Below are 19,253 nucleotides of genomic sequence, written 5' to 3' on the forward strand. Positions count from 1 at the left end.
ACTTCTTGGCTGTTAGTGAGTTTGAGGCTAGCCCAGGACAGGTGATACTATCTCAAAACCCAAACCACATCGAACGAAAACAAGCACTTAAAAGGCCTGGCTGAATTTGGACTGTGCCTTCTCAGGGTGGATGGCTTGTTTCTGCCTCTGTTTTGTTTTCATATTTGTATTGTTTGAGTGTTTCACAGTGAGTGGTCAAACTTAGTAAAGGAAAGGAATTCAGGGTTTTCCTCCATTAAAAATCAAGAAACCTAGTTTTCTATCTAGTACAGCTTTTTAAATCAACAAAGAATCTTTGTTTCCTTTTAATGGTCAGAAGGAAAAATGACTTAAAAATTTCACTAGAAAACATGTCATGTGATAGAGACCAAGTTTTCCATGCTATTTGGTAAGTGGCATGAAGGAGGGAGTTCTAAAAAGATGGAAAGTTCTTGCCTTTCAGCTGAAAATATAATGCATTTAAGAGATAGTATTAAGCCGGGCGGTGGTGGCGCACGCCTTTAATCCCAGCACTCCGGAGACAGAACCAGGCAGATCTCTGTGAGTTCTAGGCCAGCCTGGGCTACCAAGTGAGTCCCAGGAAAGGCGCAAAGCTACACAGAGAAACCCTGTCTCGAAAAACCAAAAGATAGTATTAAGTAAGTCTCATAATTATGTTTTTCTTGGCAAATTTTTTACAAATCTCTGGACCAGAGATTACTATTGTTCAACACTCCAATAGCATTGTAGAAAATATTTCTGATAAATTACAGGAAATCTAAAAGTGGACAGATTATCTAAAACCTAAAATAAAATGTTACAGAGTTACTGAGGTGTGAGTTAAAAATCTCAACATTGGGGACTGGAGAGATAGCTTAAGAGTACTTGACTAAGCTGGGCAGTGATGGCGCATGCCTTTAATTCCAGCATTTGGGAGGCAGAGCCAGGCAGAACTCTGTGAGTTTGAGGCCAGCCTGGTCAACAGAGCAAGATCCAGGACAGGCACCAAAACTACACAGAGAAACCCTGTCTCGAAAAACCAAAAACCAAAACAAAACAAAAAAACCAACCCCCCCCCAAACGAAAAACAAACAAACAAAAAAACCCAAAAAAACCCAAAAACAAACCAGTACTTGACTAGAGAGTGGTTAATGATTAAGAGTACTTGCTGCTCTTGTAGAGGACCCGAGTTTGGATCTTAGCACCAACATCAGATGGGTCATGGCCATCTGTAACTCCAGTTTTAGGATCTGAGATGTGCACATGCACATGATATACATTCACACACATTATATATATGTAAATTAAAAAACCCCTCATTGTCTTTAGTTTAAGTTTATTTTTAGTAAGTCATGTTTTCTTTTTGTGCAGAACAAACACCCAAACTACACTTTATTTTGCATATCATACAAAGTAAAATAAACAATATCATTTAAGTAGTCTCATTAAGAAACTGGTACATTGCCATATGTAAGAAACAAAATTTATCATTTTTTTAAAAAAATTATATGAATATTCAGTTAAAAGAATGACCATATTATCATTTTTGATAATACTCATGTTTAAAGTATTTTTTCTTAACATGTAATTTGATAGAAAATGTAAAAGGTACTTATTCTGGCTGGTAATCACACTTCCTTGCCTTTTAAGGGGACAAAGGTGGGTAAAGTGAAATCTGTCCAGTTTTACTGCTGTTTTTTTTTTTTTTTAGTTCTTTCAAAAGGGTGCTAAGATGAATTTATTTAAAAATTAAAAGGATTGGTATTAACTTAAATTTCAGATTGCTCTGAGAATTTCACAAAGTGGTGAAAGTTTTAAAAATTTACAATCAGTTGGCATGTTAAACAAATAAACGGCCAAATTCTCAGGATTAGAGTCAATTTCGTGTAACAAACCCCACCTCAAAATGAAGGGAGACTTGATAGTGTCCACTTTCCTGTCTGATGCTCACAGGCTGCTCTCTTTACACTTATGGACTTGTTGCTCCTCCCTTCACTTGGTGGACTTAGTGGGCATCTGCACTGCCAGGACGTGAACACGAGCATAAAGGAGTGGGAAAAGACAGATGAGTGGGGAAGGCGGTGAGCAGTGTGAAAGCCATCAACATACTATCTGTTATGCTGTGGGCATTTCTATAGAATAGTGGACAAAGGATTGTGGGGGCACTTAAGAGAGAACATTAATTCTGACTAAGTGGAGGGCTCTCCAGTATTATTTTTATGCATATAATATGAATTTTCATTGTTCAGTACATTGTCTTAAGTGGCACTAGGTCAATACATCCTTAATTTCACTGTGAAAAACTTGGTGGGTCAAATTTACCCAGCATAGAACTGTCTGATCCAGTGATATTTACTCTGCTCACATGTTGTGCAGCTGCCATGCCCATATGGTCCTAGACCATTGCATCACCTGAAAAGGAAACCTGCCAATAAACTATTTCTCTTTCCTCCCTAGTACTTGGTAGCCACTAAGCTGCTTTCTGACTCTATGGATTTACTGTCTATAATTTCATAAGAAATGCAGTCATTGAATTGATAACCTTTCGTTCATGGCTGTTTTTACTTAGCACAGTGTTTTTTAGGTCTTTGAATGTTGCAGCACCTGTCAATACTTCTTTTAAAGACTGAGTAATATTCCATTGCACATGTGGACATGTGGGTTGTTTCTGCCTACTGACTTTTGCATGTAGTGAAGCTATGAATATCCATGTGCAAGTTTTTTGTTGGACACCCACTTTCAGTGTTGTGGATATATTCATAGCAACAGAGCTTTTAGGTCAGGTGACAGTTCTGTTTAACTTCCTGAGGAATTGCTGTACTATTTTCTACAGTGACTATACCTTTCTTGCATTCCCATCAACAGTGTATGAAGTTCCAACTTCTCTACATGCTAATTAACTTACTTTCTATTAAAATAGCTATTGCCACCTAAGTGAGTGTATTAAATGCATTTGATGTCTTATTTCTATTTTCTGAACTTACATTATTATTATTTAGAACTATTTTTATTAGTCCTTTGAGAATTTATGTCTTTTGATCATATTCACATAATGATTCTTCCCCTAATTCTTCCTACATCTGCCCCCTTATCTATCCATTCAACTTTATAGTCTTTAAAAAAAATCAAACCATTGGAACCAAATTGTGCTGCCCAAATATTCTTGGATATGTGGCTTTCCACTAAAGGATGATTGGCTTACCAGAGGCTGTACTCTTAGAAAAAAGATTCTCGTTCTCCCAAAAGCTTCTTGGCTGGGGTGGGACTTCACATCTAATGCCATCTCCATGCTGGGATTTGTTCTGGCTTGGGTTTGCATGTATTTTGTGCATTCTGTCATAAATACTGTGAATTCATATATGCAGCTGTGTTTAGAAGGTAGTTTCCTTGTAGCCATCCCCCATCTCTGCTCCTTACACTCTTTCTTCCCCTTCTCCCATAATAATCCCTTGAGTCTTGGAAGGAGGAAGTGCAGTATATGTGTTCTCTTCAGGGCTGAGCATTCTGAAGTCTCTTATTCTTTGTCCCTTGGCCAGCTGTGGATCTCTGTGTTAATAACTATCTACTGCAAACAGAAGCTTCTCTGGTGAGAGTTAAGAGATACATTAACTCTATGGGTAAAATGTCAAGTCATTGAAAGTTTAATACTGTATCTTAGCAGAGTAGTAGTAGTAGGTTTTCTCTTAGGGCCTATGACCTGTCTAGCATAGATTCTTGGCCCAATTATGGTGCCAAGTATGGGTTTCATCTTGTGGAATGAGACTTACATTCAATCAGAAAGTGGTTGGCAGGGGCATAGGTCGTGGGGGAAGGCTGGAGGGGCAGGAGAAAGGAAGAGGGGAATCTGTGATTGGTATGTAAAATGAATAAAAAATTTCTTATTAACGACAAAAAGGGAAAGTGGTTGGCTACTCCCACAATGTTCATGCCACTATTGCACTAATGGGTACATCTTGCCAAGCCAGGGTTCACAGCTAGGTATTGTTGCTGATAACTTTTTAAATCTGGTAGCCTGCATGGCACATTCCAGCACTATGAAAGCTAAAAAGTAGGAATGAAGCTTATAGACAATTTTCATATTATATAGATCATTATCTTCTTATTTGTCCATGTTCAGTAGCTCAAGTATGTGGTGATAGGTTCTTAGCATCAAGTTCTGGAGGGTAACCAAGAGCATTGACAATAGCCTGTAATGTTTTGATGGTTTATGGGGCCTTACTGGGCAACAATTCCAAAAAGGAAACCTACTCCTGTCACTGGTTTTTTATCTAAAAGGTACGGACACTGTTTTACCTAATAGGTAGAGGCATTATTGGTCCTTTTAATTTTAATTCATATATATATATATGTATATATGTATGTATATGAAAGCTTCTACAGGTATAGGTTTCCATATGACTTTTAGAAAAATCTTTAGTATTACTTGTCCTCCCCCACATTCCCTTCTCTCCTCTGTGATGTTTATTTCTTGAAGGGAAAGTGCTGGAGAGCCCCTAAAACAATAGCATAATAGGAGTTTGGTTGAACTCTGGATATGGGGAAATATACTAGGCTTAAAGACTCAGTCTACTTTTTTCCCTCAGCAGGAATGATCTTGTTTCCTAAAGATACCTCTAGCTGAATATACCTCAAAGCTATGTGGATGGTTCATTCTTCAGGGTTTGCTGTCATAATAGCAGGATTCTAACTCTCCTAGGACATATGAAAATTAAACTTATTTTAGAAACTAGTAATGTTCTTTTCAGTCTTACAGGACTTTGAAAATGAGCCAAATGAGATGTTGCCTGTATTTCAAGCTTCTGATGTTTGTCTTAGGCTACTCTGAACAATCTGAAGAGCCAGAACTATTAATCAGAGGCTCTTATGCTTCTTACTGTTGGTGCCTCTTTGCACACTTAAAAAAGCTTTTGTTCACATGGGCTATTTTAATTGGTATTTACTGTATTGGGATGATTTTTCCCTGCTGATTATTTCATTTACTTTAGAATTGTTTTCATCCATGAAGAAGAGAGTGTGTAGTACTTTATGACTGATGCTTGTTTAATGATTAAAACATGAAAAATGGTGCATATGATGAGTTTGTGTGTGTGTTTGTGTGTGTGTATGTGTGTGTCGGGGGATGTATACACGTGCCACAGTGTACTGTTAGCTTGTGTCTTCCACATTGTGTGAGGCAGGGACCCCCTTGCTAATTGCTGTGAGGACTAGCCTCACTGGCCTACAAGCTTCCCTTCATGATTCTCTGGTCTCAAATCTTCTAATTGGGGTAATCTGGCATGGCAGACACTTGCATTACCGCACTAGACTTTTACATGGGTTCTGGGGTCTGAATTCATGAACTCAGGTTGTTAGGGTTTGTAGTTAGGGCTTTCTAATGCAAAGACAAGGATTATTGAGAGATATTGGCTGGAACATTTTTAAGTTTTTTTTTTTTTTTTTTTTTTTTGTGCTGATTTTTCTGTGAGTCTTTGGTGTTTGTTTTACTGTCAGGATAATATAAGCACCATGAATGTACTAGGCTATATTTCTTCCTCTTCTGTTTTATGGGTGAGATTATCTAGAGTTCTGTCATTGTTTGTTTGGACAGATATTTGGGCCTAGGGGTTTCTTTTGGGAAGCATTTAAATTTGTGAATTCACCTTCCTTAAAAGTTCCAAAGCTGTTGACACTGCTCCACTTTAGATGAGTTGTATTGCAGTGCAGGGAGCGCTGTGATTGATTTACCCAAGGGGCCAAAGCTGTTCTTAGAGAGCTCCCCCCTTCATCTCAGTGTGTTGAGGATGTCTCTGGTGTCATTCCTGACATCAGGCTTTACATCTCCTCTCTCTCTATCAGTTTTGATAAAGGTTTGTTAATTTTATTGACAATTAAAAAACAGTTGCTTCATTATTATAATTATTATTATTATTATTATTGCATGTTGGGTATCAGTCTCTTGCATGTTCTTCAAGTATCTTACCATTAAGCTCACCCCAAGTCTTGTTCCATGAGTTTTTTCCCAAATATTATTTTTCTCTTTTTAATTTTACTTTTCTTTTTCTCTTCTGTTTCCTTTGAGTTAATCTTGTCCCTTTTCTCTGGGTTCATGAGGTGACAATTACTGATGTGAAACTTCTTGCTTTATGTGTCATTCAGTGCTGTAGCTGTCCTGCTCGGCCCTCTATTATCTATGCTTTGATATATTCTCATTTTCTTTTACTTCATTCAATTTTTTGCTATTTTTGAGATTTCACCTTTGACCTAAACATTGCATAGTTTCTAAGGATTTGTTCTTCTGTTATGATTTCTGGTTTGATTTCATGTTGGTTAGAGGACATGCTGTGTACTGGTTCTTCAAAATTAGTTTGTGTGTGTGTGTGTGTGTGTGTGTGTGTGTGTGTGTGTGTGTGTGTGTGTAGGCCAGAGAGGACAACTTTAGCTATCGTTGCTCAGGAGCTGCACACCCTGTTCTTGAGAAATGATCTCTCATTGGCCTGGAACTTGCCAGTCAGGTTAGGCTGGCTGGCCAGGGAGCACCAGGGATATGCCTGTTTCTGCCTTCCTAGGACTGAGATTATAAGTGTTCAACACCTTATCTGGCTTTTTTTCCTTCATTTTTTTTTCTTTTTTGAGACAGAGTTTCTCTGTGTAGCCCTGGCTGTCCTGGAACTCACTGTAGAGCAGACTGGCCTTGAACTCAGAGATCTACCTGCCTCTGTCTCCCGAGTGCTGGGATCAAAGGTGCATGCCATCACTGCCCAGCTCCCTTTAAGTTTTTTATTTAATTAAAATATAATTATATCATAATCTCTTTCTCTGATCCCTTCCATGTACCCCTTTTCCTGCTCCTTCTCAAATTCATCATGGTCATTTGACTTTTTCTTTTCTTTCTTTTTTTTAAATGTGGATGCTAGAGATTTAACTAGGATCCCTGTGAACTGACTCAGTCATCTTCCCTGGGCTCATTTTATAGCAATTTGTAGTGTATCTTGGTATATGATCTGGGGACACTTACAAAGAATGGGTATTGCATGGCTGGATGGAGCATTCTGTAAACTTTGATTATTTTCTGTTGATCATTAGTTGAGTTCAGTGCCCTTTCTGTGTTTCTGGTGCAGTTCTAACATCTATTACTGCTAGGATAGTGGTTGTACTAGTCCAAAGAGAATGGGGACCATATGTCTCATTACTGTGCTTGTTTGTAATACACTTGGCTTAAATATTTCCTCTACTTACTTTTAGAACCATGGCCAGTGAGCTTATATAACCTAGGAAACTCAAAGAAAGGAAAGCTGATTGGTTTACTCATGTTTTCCTTATTTCCCTCTCCTGCTCCCTCCCAGGATTGAACTCAAGGCCTCATGCGTGCTAGTCAAATACTTTGCCATTAAGCTACCTGCCCTGGTCCCCTCTTCCTGATCTTTCAGTGTTTAGTGTCCTTTCTGCTCGAAGAACTTCCTTCTACATTCTTTGTGTGTGATTTTGCTTTGGATAAACTCTTCATTTTTTCTTCTGAGAAATGTTTAGATTTCACCCACATTCCTGAAGAATGTTTTCACTGTGTAGGATTTTGGCTGTCTTTCAACACTTGAAAAATATCATGCCACTTCCTTCTGGCTCTGATGTTTTTTGATGAAAAATCTACTCCCATGTGAATTGTTTCCCCATAACTTGAGATGGTATTTTTCTTTGGGTGCTTTTAAACTTTTTCAGAAGTTTAATTATGATGTATCTTGGGATAGATTTCTTTGAGAGTATCCTGCATGGGCTGTCCTCAGTTTCTTGTCTCTATAGGTCTGTTTATGTCTGGCTAGATTTTGGATGAACCATCATTACTTTGGGTATCTTTCTAGCTCATCCTTCTCTTGTCCCCCAGGACTCTGATGACATGAATGTTACATTTTTTTTTGCTGTAGTCCCAAAGGTTCCTGAGCCTTGGTTTATCTTTTTGAAGCCTAATTTGTCACTGTTGCTTAGACTGGATATGTTCTACTGTTTTCTGTAAGAGGTACTGATCTCTCAGTCTTTCTCATCCTGATCAAATCCTCTATTGAATGTTTTATTTCAATTACAGTACTTTCCTATTCTAAAAGTCTTCATTTTTTCTGTTTTACTGAAAATTTATTAGCGTGTCCAAACAGACCATTACTTTTTCTATTCAATATTTTGCTTTGCAGCTTCCTTGGCCCTGTTTATTGGGATGCCTTGGCATGGACCATATGGAGACTGGCAAAAGCCATAAAACTCTTCTCTTGGTCACAATGATGCTGGATTTCCCGTTCTGTAGACTTCTGGGATGTTAGCTAGGTTTCCACTTAGCAGATCTGTCTCACTTCTTAAGATAGAGAGTTTTGAGGGGAAGAGGATGTGCGTGGATGAGTCCTTCGTTGCTGTGTATCAGCCTTCAGGACCGTCTCAATGGTTTCACAGAAATGCCATGGTCTGGGTGTTTTCCTGTGAATACTGGCTGTCCTGATCCTTCTAGGCTGAAGCCTCCTGTGGTTTTGCTCCTTAGTGTGTTTTCTCACTGTGGAGCTCCTCACTGTGGGCCAGATGCAAGGTATGGGCCAACATGGCATGCTTTTGCCAGCTGGGACTTGGTCTGTAGGTCTTTTGGTCTGGCTGATTGAATTAAATGTTCACTTACTGCTGCCAGTCCTTTTGGACATGGCGCTACAGGATCCTGTCATTCCATGTTGGCCCATGGCTGCTTTCTGTGCAGGACATTTTAACTCTTTCTTAAATCACAGCTGTTTTCACATGATTGCCAGATAGTGTAACATTTTGGTGTTAGTATCTACTGGTTGACTTATTCATCTGATTGGAGAGCTTTCTGTTTTGTTGACAGTACATTTTGATTTAAACCTGGGCATTTTGGTAATATCTTATGAAAAACCTCTGTATTAGCCAGATCTTTTTGTAGCGGGGAAGGAGGTCTAGAGATATACAACATAAGAGCACAGTTATCTCCAGAGGAATGATGTCATTAAGCAACCTCTGCATACAGAGAAAAGAAGTGAAATAGGAAAATGGCATCTTAGCCTTAATACAAAAAAATTTACCTTGAACCCCCCTGGAAGGATCCCATGACCGTGTCTTAGGAACTACCGCCCTGGATCAGAAAGCATTCATGTTGACAATATGAAACATTTTCAACATTTTTCTTATCTTAAGATTTATTTTTATTTGTATGTGTGTGTATGCACATGTGTGTGCAGATGCCTATAGAGGCCAGGAGAAAGCATGGGATCTCTTGGAGCCATTTTGTGTGGGTGCTGGCAACACTGCTCTGGTCTTCTGAAAGAGCAACAAGTGTTCTTAACCACTGGACCATCTCTCCAGCCTCTGACAATATGTATTTTAAAACAATTTTTGTTAAGTGCCTATTATTCTAGTGCTGAGATACAGCAGCGTATCAACAAGGGCCTGGCCCTCATGAGCTTCAGTTTTTTGACTCAGTTGACTTGGCAACTGATTGAAGTTGTAAGTTTTCTATTACCCTAGGCCAAGTTCTTGCATTCATTTTTCAGGATTTGTCTCAGTTTGGTGTCTTTGTTTATCTTAGGCGAAGCATTACAGCCATAGGTGTTGACAGGAGGAATATTCAAAAACAGTAGAATGATGTCATCAGGTGAGTGGCACTACACAGTTGCTGACAAGACAGAATGATACAGTAGACCTTCCTTCCCTCTGTCTTTCCTTCTTCTGACTTCTTCTCCCTTTCCTTTCTCTCCTCCCCTTCCCTTTCTTTCCTTCCATTCTCTTTCCTTCTTTCAGTTTGAACTACAGAGACTACTTTTCTAATTCTTACCTTCCAATTTGTATATATTTTACCCAGTCTATGCATATCTCTAGAATTCATTCATATGTCAATGTATATTTGTGGAATGCTGAGTACTTGCTATGTTTGGGGTTCACTAAAAGATGACAACACTGGCCATTACATGGGAAGCTTGAAGGTTTAGAGTAGGAATTGGAATCATTTTTTTGTTTTGTGTTTGTTTGTTTTGAGACAGGGTTTCTCTGTGTAATAGCCCTGGCTGTCCTGTAACTTGCTCTGTAGACCAGGCTAACCTCAGACTCACAGAACTCTCCCTGCCTCTGCCTCCCATGTGCTAGGATTAAAGATGTGTGCCTTCACCCAGCTGGAACTGGAATGTTTTAATGTTGTGGTGTGTTGAAGTGTCTGTGAGGTGTATGTGCTACAGAGCCATATATTTCTACTCATTACAGCTTTCCATTTTAACTCACTTTAACAGTTCCTTTGTGAGGTTCCACCACATTTATGATGGGTTTGCTTTGAAAAGTTTCCCACTCTGTCACTACATTGAGTACCTAAATCATACTTGAACTTGGTTTTTACTCTCTTCAGTGGTTGCTCTTAAGGGCAGCCTAATACTTGCCATCAAAACACCTAACTATGGCTGTAGTCTGAAAATCCTCCCTCAACTTTCTTCTTGGCAGAGAACATTGTAAAGGCAAGGCAAAATAAACTTAAAATTCAAAACTTTGCTTTAATTAAATAAACTTTATGGGCATACATATGACTGGTGCACCTAGAAAAGTCAGAGTCTCAAAAGGAAATATTACCAGCATTCCTTAGACTCTAAGTAATAGCAACAAGATTAGTACAATAAGGCCTGAAAATCAGTAGCAAATAGACGAGAACTGGGGGTAAAATGATTCATTTATTTGCAAGGTAGAAAACTGCTTTTCTCTGGTTTGGTTATTTTAAAAACACCTGGTGCCACTTGCTGCAGATGAAATTTTTAACGGTTAATGATGGAAATCATTGTGAGGGTATAAGTCTGCTTGCAACATCCTTTCAGTCAGTAATATGCTTCCTTGTTGGTCCCAGAGAGCAATGAATGAGGCATTTTATTACACTAGAGGCTCATGGTCCTAATCAGAGGTCACCAGTTGCCTCTCATTCTTCAGTTTCAGATTTGTCTTTTTGATCGGGGCAGCAACGATGGCAACCGAGTCTGTGCTAGGCTGTGTCTGTTAAAACTTGAAAGTCTTTGGAGCCAGGTTACTGACAGTATGTGAACCCTGAAGAAAAAGCAAGCTGTATAATGTCTTAAGGAAACTTTCAAGCAGCATCTTCCTTTTGTGTCCTTTGAAAGAGTCTCAGATAGTATTGAGGTGCATGTGAGAAGGTGTTTTATTGATTAAAGGAGGTTTTCCTCTTGCAAACACGCATGGAGCCAGTGTTCCTTTTCCTTCCCTCTCACTGCCTGCTTTTACACAGAAGTTCATTAACATGTGGATATGCAGTGATTGAAGTCAGACCGCTTTTCACAGTAGAGCTGTCTTGATATAATGAGCTCCTCTTTAATGTTCAAAAATTGTTGTTACTTTCTAAAAGAGGTTGTTTGTGAATTTCATTAAATTTAATCTCCTCTTCAAACAATTTCAGCATTGTTCAGTTTACTACAATTAAAATGCTTTCTGATGCTAAAAAAGCCACTTTTTACAGATGTATCACAAATCACTGTGAGAAGGCTTTGTTTTTCACTCTGAAAGAAAGGCTGCTATTTAGCTGAGAACTCTTGGTGTTAAAACAAGAGCAGGCACACATTGCTACAGGCTGGTTTCCTCCCAGGGTTAGCTTTCACATTTTCCATCAGTCCTGGACTCGAATCTTTGTAGAATCGCAGTGGAAATGCAAGGGCCTTGCTTTCTCAGTTGAGCAGAGTGCAGCCCTTCACCCTTAGAAGGTTGGAAATCTGGAGCTTCTTCTGTAGACAAAAATCTCCAAAGGGACATGTGAGAAATTCCTAGCTGTGAGCACTGACTACAGTCCCCAGCGAACAACTTCATTAAAGGAACTGATCCTTTCTGCTCAGTAGGATTTGAAAGGCATGAGAGCAATTTTCGAATCTCCTGAAGACAGGGCAAACAGCCTGGATGTCTTTCTGGAGAGTGTTGAGCAGATGAAAGATCAAAACATTTTCATGTTCTAGAAAACAACTTTTCCAGGTAAAGCCTAGGACAGTTGGTTATGAGGGCAGGGGTTAGAGAGTTGAGAGTAAACGACTTGATAGCTTCTTTTTTTTTTTTTTTGGCCAGCAATGTTAGTTTATAGAACTTTCTGTGCTGTATTTCACAACCCGGGGAAGTCTTCTAGATACTTCTTCAGTTCCCGAGGTCATCAACTTAATTTCTTCCCAAGCATCTGGTGAAGTGAAGAGGACTCACATATTCTTGATAATTGGAAAGCCGGTGTGGACCAATATTTAAGATATTGGCTGTTTTTTGAAACCGCGCTTTGAGTTGTTAAGGGCAGATCCAGCATGTGAAATGTGCAGGAGTCTTTAGTTGATGGAGCTCATCTTGTCACCAAGCTGGCCTTTGTAAGTCATTGTGATGTAGCTCTGTAACAAAAGGGCTGTGGGGTCTCTTTGTTACCTCAAATACAATGATGATACTTTGGTCTGAAAAAGGGGCAATTCTTGTGCTTCGTGAGACAGGAAAGACTTCCATGGACTTGTGAGAGCTAATTATGGTAATATTACTGGTATTATTGTTTATACCTAATAAATAAGGCTCTTGCCAGTGTTATAGTTTGAAATTATAAAGGTAAGATTTTTAGGTGAGAAATGAGGATATTTGTGTTAGTCACCTAAAAAAAATCATATATAAGCAAAGGGTAATTATAGAATGATAAGGGGTGGAATTTTGTTTAGATTAGCTTCCATGTGGAGATTGTCAGATCTCTGTCAGTTGAACAAAGCTACACAGTGGAAATTGTTAAGGTGGAACTAGCAAGAACATTCCAAGGGGCAGTAGTATATAGTTAAGAAGGGATTTGGATGTGAAATGGGTTTACTGGAGACCTTTAATGAAGAATACATTTACAGGGGAGATATAGGTTATAAAGTAGGCAGAAAAAGTTATAGAGTTGAAATGGAGAGGGATGAAGGTTAAGAAATCTGTCACTTGCATTTCATATGCCCCATTGAAAATTTCCTAGCCCTACTTGGCCTGTCCTCACTCTTCACATGGGCACACACAAACTGATTATGTTCAGGGCACTTGGACATCTTCAGTAACATTTGCTAGTATATAAGGGTAGTTGTGATGGAGATTTGAAATTATATGTAAAAGACAGATGTATTTACAAGTTCTGATCAAGGCATTTAATATGGCTAAAGAGAAGCACCACACTTGGAACACATTGACATTGAAAATGTGTCAAAATAATGAACAACCAGAGAGTAAAGCCAGAATTATTGTTGTGAATCTACTTACCATCACCTCAGTAATCTTAGCTGAGACCTATGGGTTATGCTGTTATTGGCCCACAAAATCAAATTTGTTTGCATTCTATGTTTTATCAGTGAAATTTCCATGTTTTTTAGATTAAAAATAAAGTTAAAGAACAGTTTTTAAGTGTTACATCGATGTGTTTAAAGGTAAATTTATGATTAGAATAAAATGTTTTCTGCTGAAAGAAAAACCATTTTACATGGCTTCATTCTGGGTACTTTATCTGACTGGAACATTAAATATTTTAATCTACAAAGAGAAGGTTATAGAGAATTGTATAGGTTAAAAATATTTGTTTTTAAGGCAGATTCTCTGTGTAATTCTGTGACTATGTTTGAATAATCCCTATAAAGAAAGGTTTAAAGTTGTGCTTTTCTTTAAAAAAATTATTCATTCATTCATTCATTTACATCCTGACTGCAGTTTCCACTCCTTCCTCTTCTCCCACTTCCTCTCCCCCAACTCCCTCTCTCCAAACTTCCCTCTGGCTCTTCCCATCCCCATCCACTCCTCCACTTCTACTCAGAAAAGGGCAGGCCTCCCATGAATATCAACAAAACAGGGCATATCAAGCACCTCCTCTTTTTTTTTTCTTTCTTTTTTAAATTAAATTTATTTTATTTTACAATACCATTCAGTTCTACATATCAGCCACAGGTTCCCCTATTCTCCTCCCTCCCACCCCCTCCCCTTATCCCCAGCCCATCCCCCATTCCCACCTCCTCCAGGACAAGTCCTCCCCCGAGGACTTCGATCAACCTGGTAGACTCAGTCCAGGCAGGTCCAGTCCCTTCCTCCCAGACTGAGCCAAGTGTCCCTGCATAAGCTCCAGGTTTCAAACAGCCAATTCATGCAATGAGCACAGGACTTGGTCCCACTGCCTAGTTGCCTCCCAAACTGATCAAGCCAATCAACTGTCTCACCTATTCAGAGGGCCTGATCCAGCTGGGGGCCCCTCAGCCTTTAGTTCATAGTTCATGTGTTTCCATTCATTTGGCTATTTTTTTCAATAATTGAGTAAAACTGAAATTTATTATAAGCCACAGTCGTCCTAGGGACCTCCATGCTATATATATAGCCTCCATGGTTCTATGGGTTGTGGTCTGATTGTTCTTTATTTTATATCTAGAATCCACCTATGAGTGAGTACATACCATGACTGTCTTTCTGGGTTTGGGTTACCTCACTCAGGATGATTTTTTCTAGTTCCATCCATTTGCCTGCAAATTTCATGCTTTCATTGTTTTTCTCTGCTGAGTAGTACTCCATTGTGTATATGTACCACATTTTTTTCATCCATTCTTCCGTTGATGAGCATCTAGGTTGTTTCCAGGTTCTGGCTATTACAAATAGTGCTGCTATGAACATAGCTGAGCATGTATCTTTATGGTATGAATCAGCATTCCTTGGGTATATGCCCAAGAGTGGGATGGCTGGGTCTTGAAGTAGTTCGATTCCTAATTTTCTGAGAAACCGCCATACTGATTTCCACAGTGGTTGTACAAGTTTACATTCCCACCAACAGTGGAGGAGTGTTCCCTTTGCTCCACATCCTCTCCAACATTGTTGTCATTGGTGTTTTTGATCGTAGCCATTCTGATAGGTGTAAGGTGGTATCTCAGAGTTGTTTTGATTTGCATTTCTCTGATGATTAAGGAAGTTGAGCACTTCTTTAAATGTCTTTCAGCCATTTGTGATTCTTGTTTTGTGAATTCTCTGTTTAGCTCTTTAGCCCATTTTTTAATTGGACTGTTCAGTATTTTGATGTCTAGTTTCTTGAGTTCTTTATATACTGTGGAGATCAATCCTCTGTCAGATGTGGGGTTAGTGAAGATCTTTTCCCATTCTGTTGGCTGTCTTTTTGTCTTATTGACTGTGTCTTTTGCCCTGCAAAACTTCTCAATTTTGAGAGGTCTCATTTATTAATTGTTGTGCTCAGGGTCTGTGCTGTTGGTGTTTTATTTAGGAAATGGTCTCCCGAAGCACCTCCTCTTATATTAAGGCTGGGCAAGGCAACCCAGTAGAAGGAATAAGGTCCAAAAAGCCAGCCAAAGAGTCAGAGACAGCCCCTGCTTCCACTGTTAGGAGTCCACAAGAAGACCAAGCTACACAAATATTGTTCTTTTTTTTTTTTTTTTTTTTCTGTTTTTTTTTTTTTTTTTTTTCTGTTTTCTTTTTTTTTTTTTTTTTGTGATATATATTTTTTATTTTACAATACCATTCAGTTCTACATATCAGCCATGGGTTCCCCTATTCTCCCCCCTCCCACGCCCTCCCCTTACCCCCAGCCCACCCTCTATTCCCACCTCCTCCAGGACAAGTCCTCCCCCGAGGACTGTGATCAACTTGGTAGACTCAGTCCAGGGAGGTCCAGTCCCTTCCTCCCAGACTAAGCCAAGTGTCCCTGCATAAGTTCCTGGTTTCAAACAGCCAATTCATGCATTGAGCACAGGACTTGGTCCCACTGCTTAGATGCCTCCCAAACTGATCAAGCCAATCAACTGTCTCACCTATTCAGAGGGCCTGGTCCAGCTGGGAGCCCCTCAGCCTTTGGTTCATAGTTCATGTATTTCTATTCATTTGGCTATTTTTTTTCAATAATTGAGTAAAACTGAAATTTATTATATGCCACAGTCGTCCTAGGGACCTCCATGCTATATATATATATATAGCCTTTATGGTTCTATGGGTTGTGGTCTGATTGTTCATTTTATATCTAGAATCCACCAATGAGTGAGTACATACCATAACTGTCTTTCTGGGTTTGGGTTACCTCACTCAGGATGATTTTTTCTAGTTCCATCCATTTACCTGCAAATTTCATGCTTTCATTGTTTTTCTCTGCTGAGTAGTACTCCATTGTGTATATGTACCACATTTTTTTCATCCATTCTTCCGTTGATGGGCATCTAGGCTGTTTCCAGGTTCTGGCTATTACAAATAGTGCTGCTATGAACATAGATGAGCATGTATCTTTATGGTATGTATCAGCATTCTTTGGGTATATGCCCAAGAGTGGTATGGCTGGGTCTTGAGGTAGTTCGATTCCTAATTTTCGGAGAAACCGCCATACTGATTTCCACAGTGGTTGTACAAGTTTACATTCCCACCAACAGTGGAGGAGTGTTCCCTTTGCTCCACATCCTCTCCAACATTGGTTGTCATTGGTGTTTTTGATCTTAGCCATTCTAACAGGTGTAAGGTGGTATCTCAGAGTCGTTTTGATTTGCATTTCTCTGATGATTAAGGATGTTGAGCATTTCTTTAAATGTCTTTCAGCCATTTGTAGTTCTTGTTTTGTGAATTCTCTGTTTAGCTCTTTAGCCCATTTTTTAATTGGACTGTTCAGTGCTTTGATGTCTAGTTTCTTGAGTTCTTTATATATTGTGGAGATCAATCCTCTGTCAGATGTGGGATTGGTGAAGATCTTTTCCCAATCTGTTGGCTGTCTTTTTGTCTTATTGACTGTGTCTTTTGCCCTGCAAAAGCTTCTCAGTTTTGAGAGGTCCCATTTATTAATGGTTGTGCTCAGTGTCTGTGCTGTCGGCGTTTTATTTAGGAAATGGTCTCCAGTGCCAATGCGTTCAAGAGTGCTTCCTATTTTCTTTTCTATTAAGTTTAGTGTAACTGGATTTATGTTTAGGTCTTTGATCCACTTGGACTTGAGTTTTGTGCATGGTGACAGATATGGATCTATTTGTAATCTTTTACATATTGACATCCAGTTATGCCAGCACCATTTGTTGAAGATACTTTCTTTGTTCCATTGTATAGTTTTGGCTCCTTTGTCAAAAATCAGGTGTTCATATGTGCATGGATTAATGTCAGGGTCTTCAATTCGATTCCATTGGTCCGTATGTCTGTTTTTATACCAGTACCAAGCTGTTTTTATTACTATAGCTCTATAGTAGAGTTTGAGGTCCGGGATGGTGATGCCTCCAAGGGTTGCTTTATCATATAGGATTCTTTTAGCTATCCTGGGTCTTTTGTTTTTCCATATAAAGTTGAGTATTTTTCTTTCCAAGTCTGTGAAGAATTGTGTTGGGATTTTGATGGGGATTGCATTGAATCTGTAGATTGCTTTTGGTAAGATTGCCATTTTTACTATGTTAATCCTACCTACCCATGAGCATGGGAGATCCTTCCATTTTCTGATATCTTCTTCAATTTCTTTCTTTAGAGATTTAAAGTTCTTATCAAAAAGGTCTTTCACTTGTTTAGTTAGTGTTATCCCTAGGTATTTTACATTATTTGTGGCTATTGTAAAGGGTGATGTTTCTCTGACTTCTTTCTCAGCCCTTTTATCATTTGTGTATAGGAGGGCTACTGATTTTTTTGAGTTGATCTTGTATCCTGCCACTTTACTGAAGGAGTTTATCAGCTGTAGAAGTTCCCTGGTAGAGTTTTTGGGGTCACTTATGTATACTATCATATCATCTGCAAATAGTGAAAGTTTGACTTCTTCCTTGCCAATTTGTATCCCTTTGATCTCCTTTTCTTGTCTTATTGCTCTAGCTAGAACTTCTAGTACTATATTGAATAAATATGGGGAGAGTGGACAGCCTTGTCTTGTTCCTGAATTTAGTGGTATCACTTTGAGTTTCTCTCCATTTAATTTGATGTTTGCTGTTGGCTTGCTATAAATTGCTTTTATTATGTTTAGAAATGTTCCTTGTATTCCTATTCTTTCTAAGACCTTTATCATGAAGGGGTGTTGGATTTTGTCAAAGGCTTTTTCAGCATCTAGGGAGATGATCATGTGGTTTTTTTTCTTTCAGTTTGTTTATATGGTGTATTACATTGACTGATTTCCGTATGTTGAACCATCCTTGCATCCCTGGGATGAATCCTACTTGGTCGTGATGGATGATTGTTTTGATGTATTCTTGGATTCGGTTTGCCAATATTTTGTTGAGTATTTTTGCATCAATGTTCATGAGGGAGATTGGTCTGTAGTTCTCTTTCTTTGTTGCATCTTTGTGTGGTTTGGGTATCAGGGTAATTGTAGCCTCATAAAAAGAGTTTGGTAGTGTTCCTTCTGTTTCTATTGTGTGGAACACTTTGAAGAGGATTGGTATTAGTTCTACTTTGAAAGTCTGGTAGAATTCTGCACTGAAACCATCTGGTCCTGGGCTTTTTTTTAGTTGGGAGACTTTTGATGACTGTTTCTATTTCTTTAGGGGTTATTGGTCTATTTAAATGGTTTATCTGGTCTTGATTTAATTTTGGTATTTGGTATTTATCCAGAAAATTGTCCATTTCTTCCTGGTTTTCCATTTTTGTGGAGTACAGGTTTTTGAAGTATGATCTGATGATTCTCTGGATTTCCTCATTGTCTGTTGTTATGTCTCCCTTTTCATTTCTGATTTTGTGAATTTGGGTGCTCTCTCTTTGCCTTTTGGTTAATTTGGCTAGTGGTTTGTCTATCTTGTTGATTTTTTCAAAGAACCAACTCTTTGTTTCATTGATTTTTTGTATTGTTCTCTTGTTTTCTATTTCGTTGATTTCAGCCCTCAATTTGATTATTTCCTGGCGTCTATTTCTCCTGGGTGAGTTTGTTTCTTTTTGTTCTAGAGCTTTCAGTTGTGCTGTTAATTCATTGGTATGGGATTGCTCCATCTTCTTTATGTGTGCATTTAGAGCTATGAATTTTCCTCTTAGCACTGCTTTCATAGTGTCCCATAAGTTTGGGTATGTTGTACTTTCATTTTCATTGAATTCTAGGAACTCTTTAATTTCTGTCATTATTTCTTCCTTGACCCATTGATGTTTCAGGTGGGCATTGTTCAGTTTCCAGGAGTTTGTGGGTTTTCTATAATTTTTGTTGTTATTGAGTTCTAACTTTAAGGCATGGTGGTCTGATAAGATACAGGAGGTTATTCCAATTTTTTTGTATCTGTTGAGATTTGTTTTGTGTCCAAGCATGTGGTCAATTTTTGAGAAGGTTCCATGGGGTGCTGAGAAGAAGGTATATTCTTTTGTGTTAGGATGGAATATTCTGTAGATATCTATTAGGTCCATTT

General features: G+C 38.7%; 1 protein-coding gene across 7 annotated transcripts in view; it reads left to right on the forward strand.

Moving 5' to 3' along the window:
- Sox6 (SRY-box transcription factor 6) overlaps positions 1 to 19,253 on the forward strand; it is a 560,497-nt gene that overhangs the window by 36,330 nt on the left and 504,914 nt on the right. The window contains exon 1 of one of the 7 annotated variants that reach the window (XM_037211243.1): positions 12,018 to 12,466. The exons of the other annotated variants lie outside the window; for them this stretch is intronic. The gene's annotated coding sequence lies outside the window, so the exon portion shown is untranslated. Of the gene's footprint in view, positions 1 to 12,017; positions 12,467 to 19,253 lie in introns of those variants that run through there. 7 annotated transcript variants of the gene reach the window in all.

Source organism: Peromyscus leucopus, chromosome 1 (assembly GCF_004664715.2).
Source record: "Peromyscus leucopus breed LL Stock chromosome 1, UCI_PerLeu_2.1, whole genome shotgun sequence".
Taxonomy (NCBI): Eukaryota; Metazoa; Chordata; class Mammalia; order Rodentia; family Cricetidae; genus Peromyscus; species Peromyscus leucopus.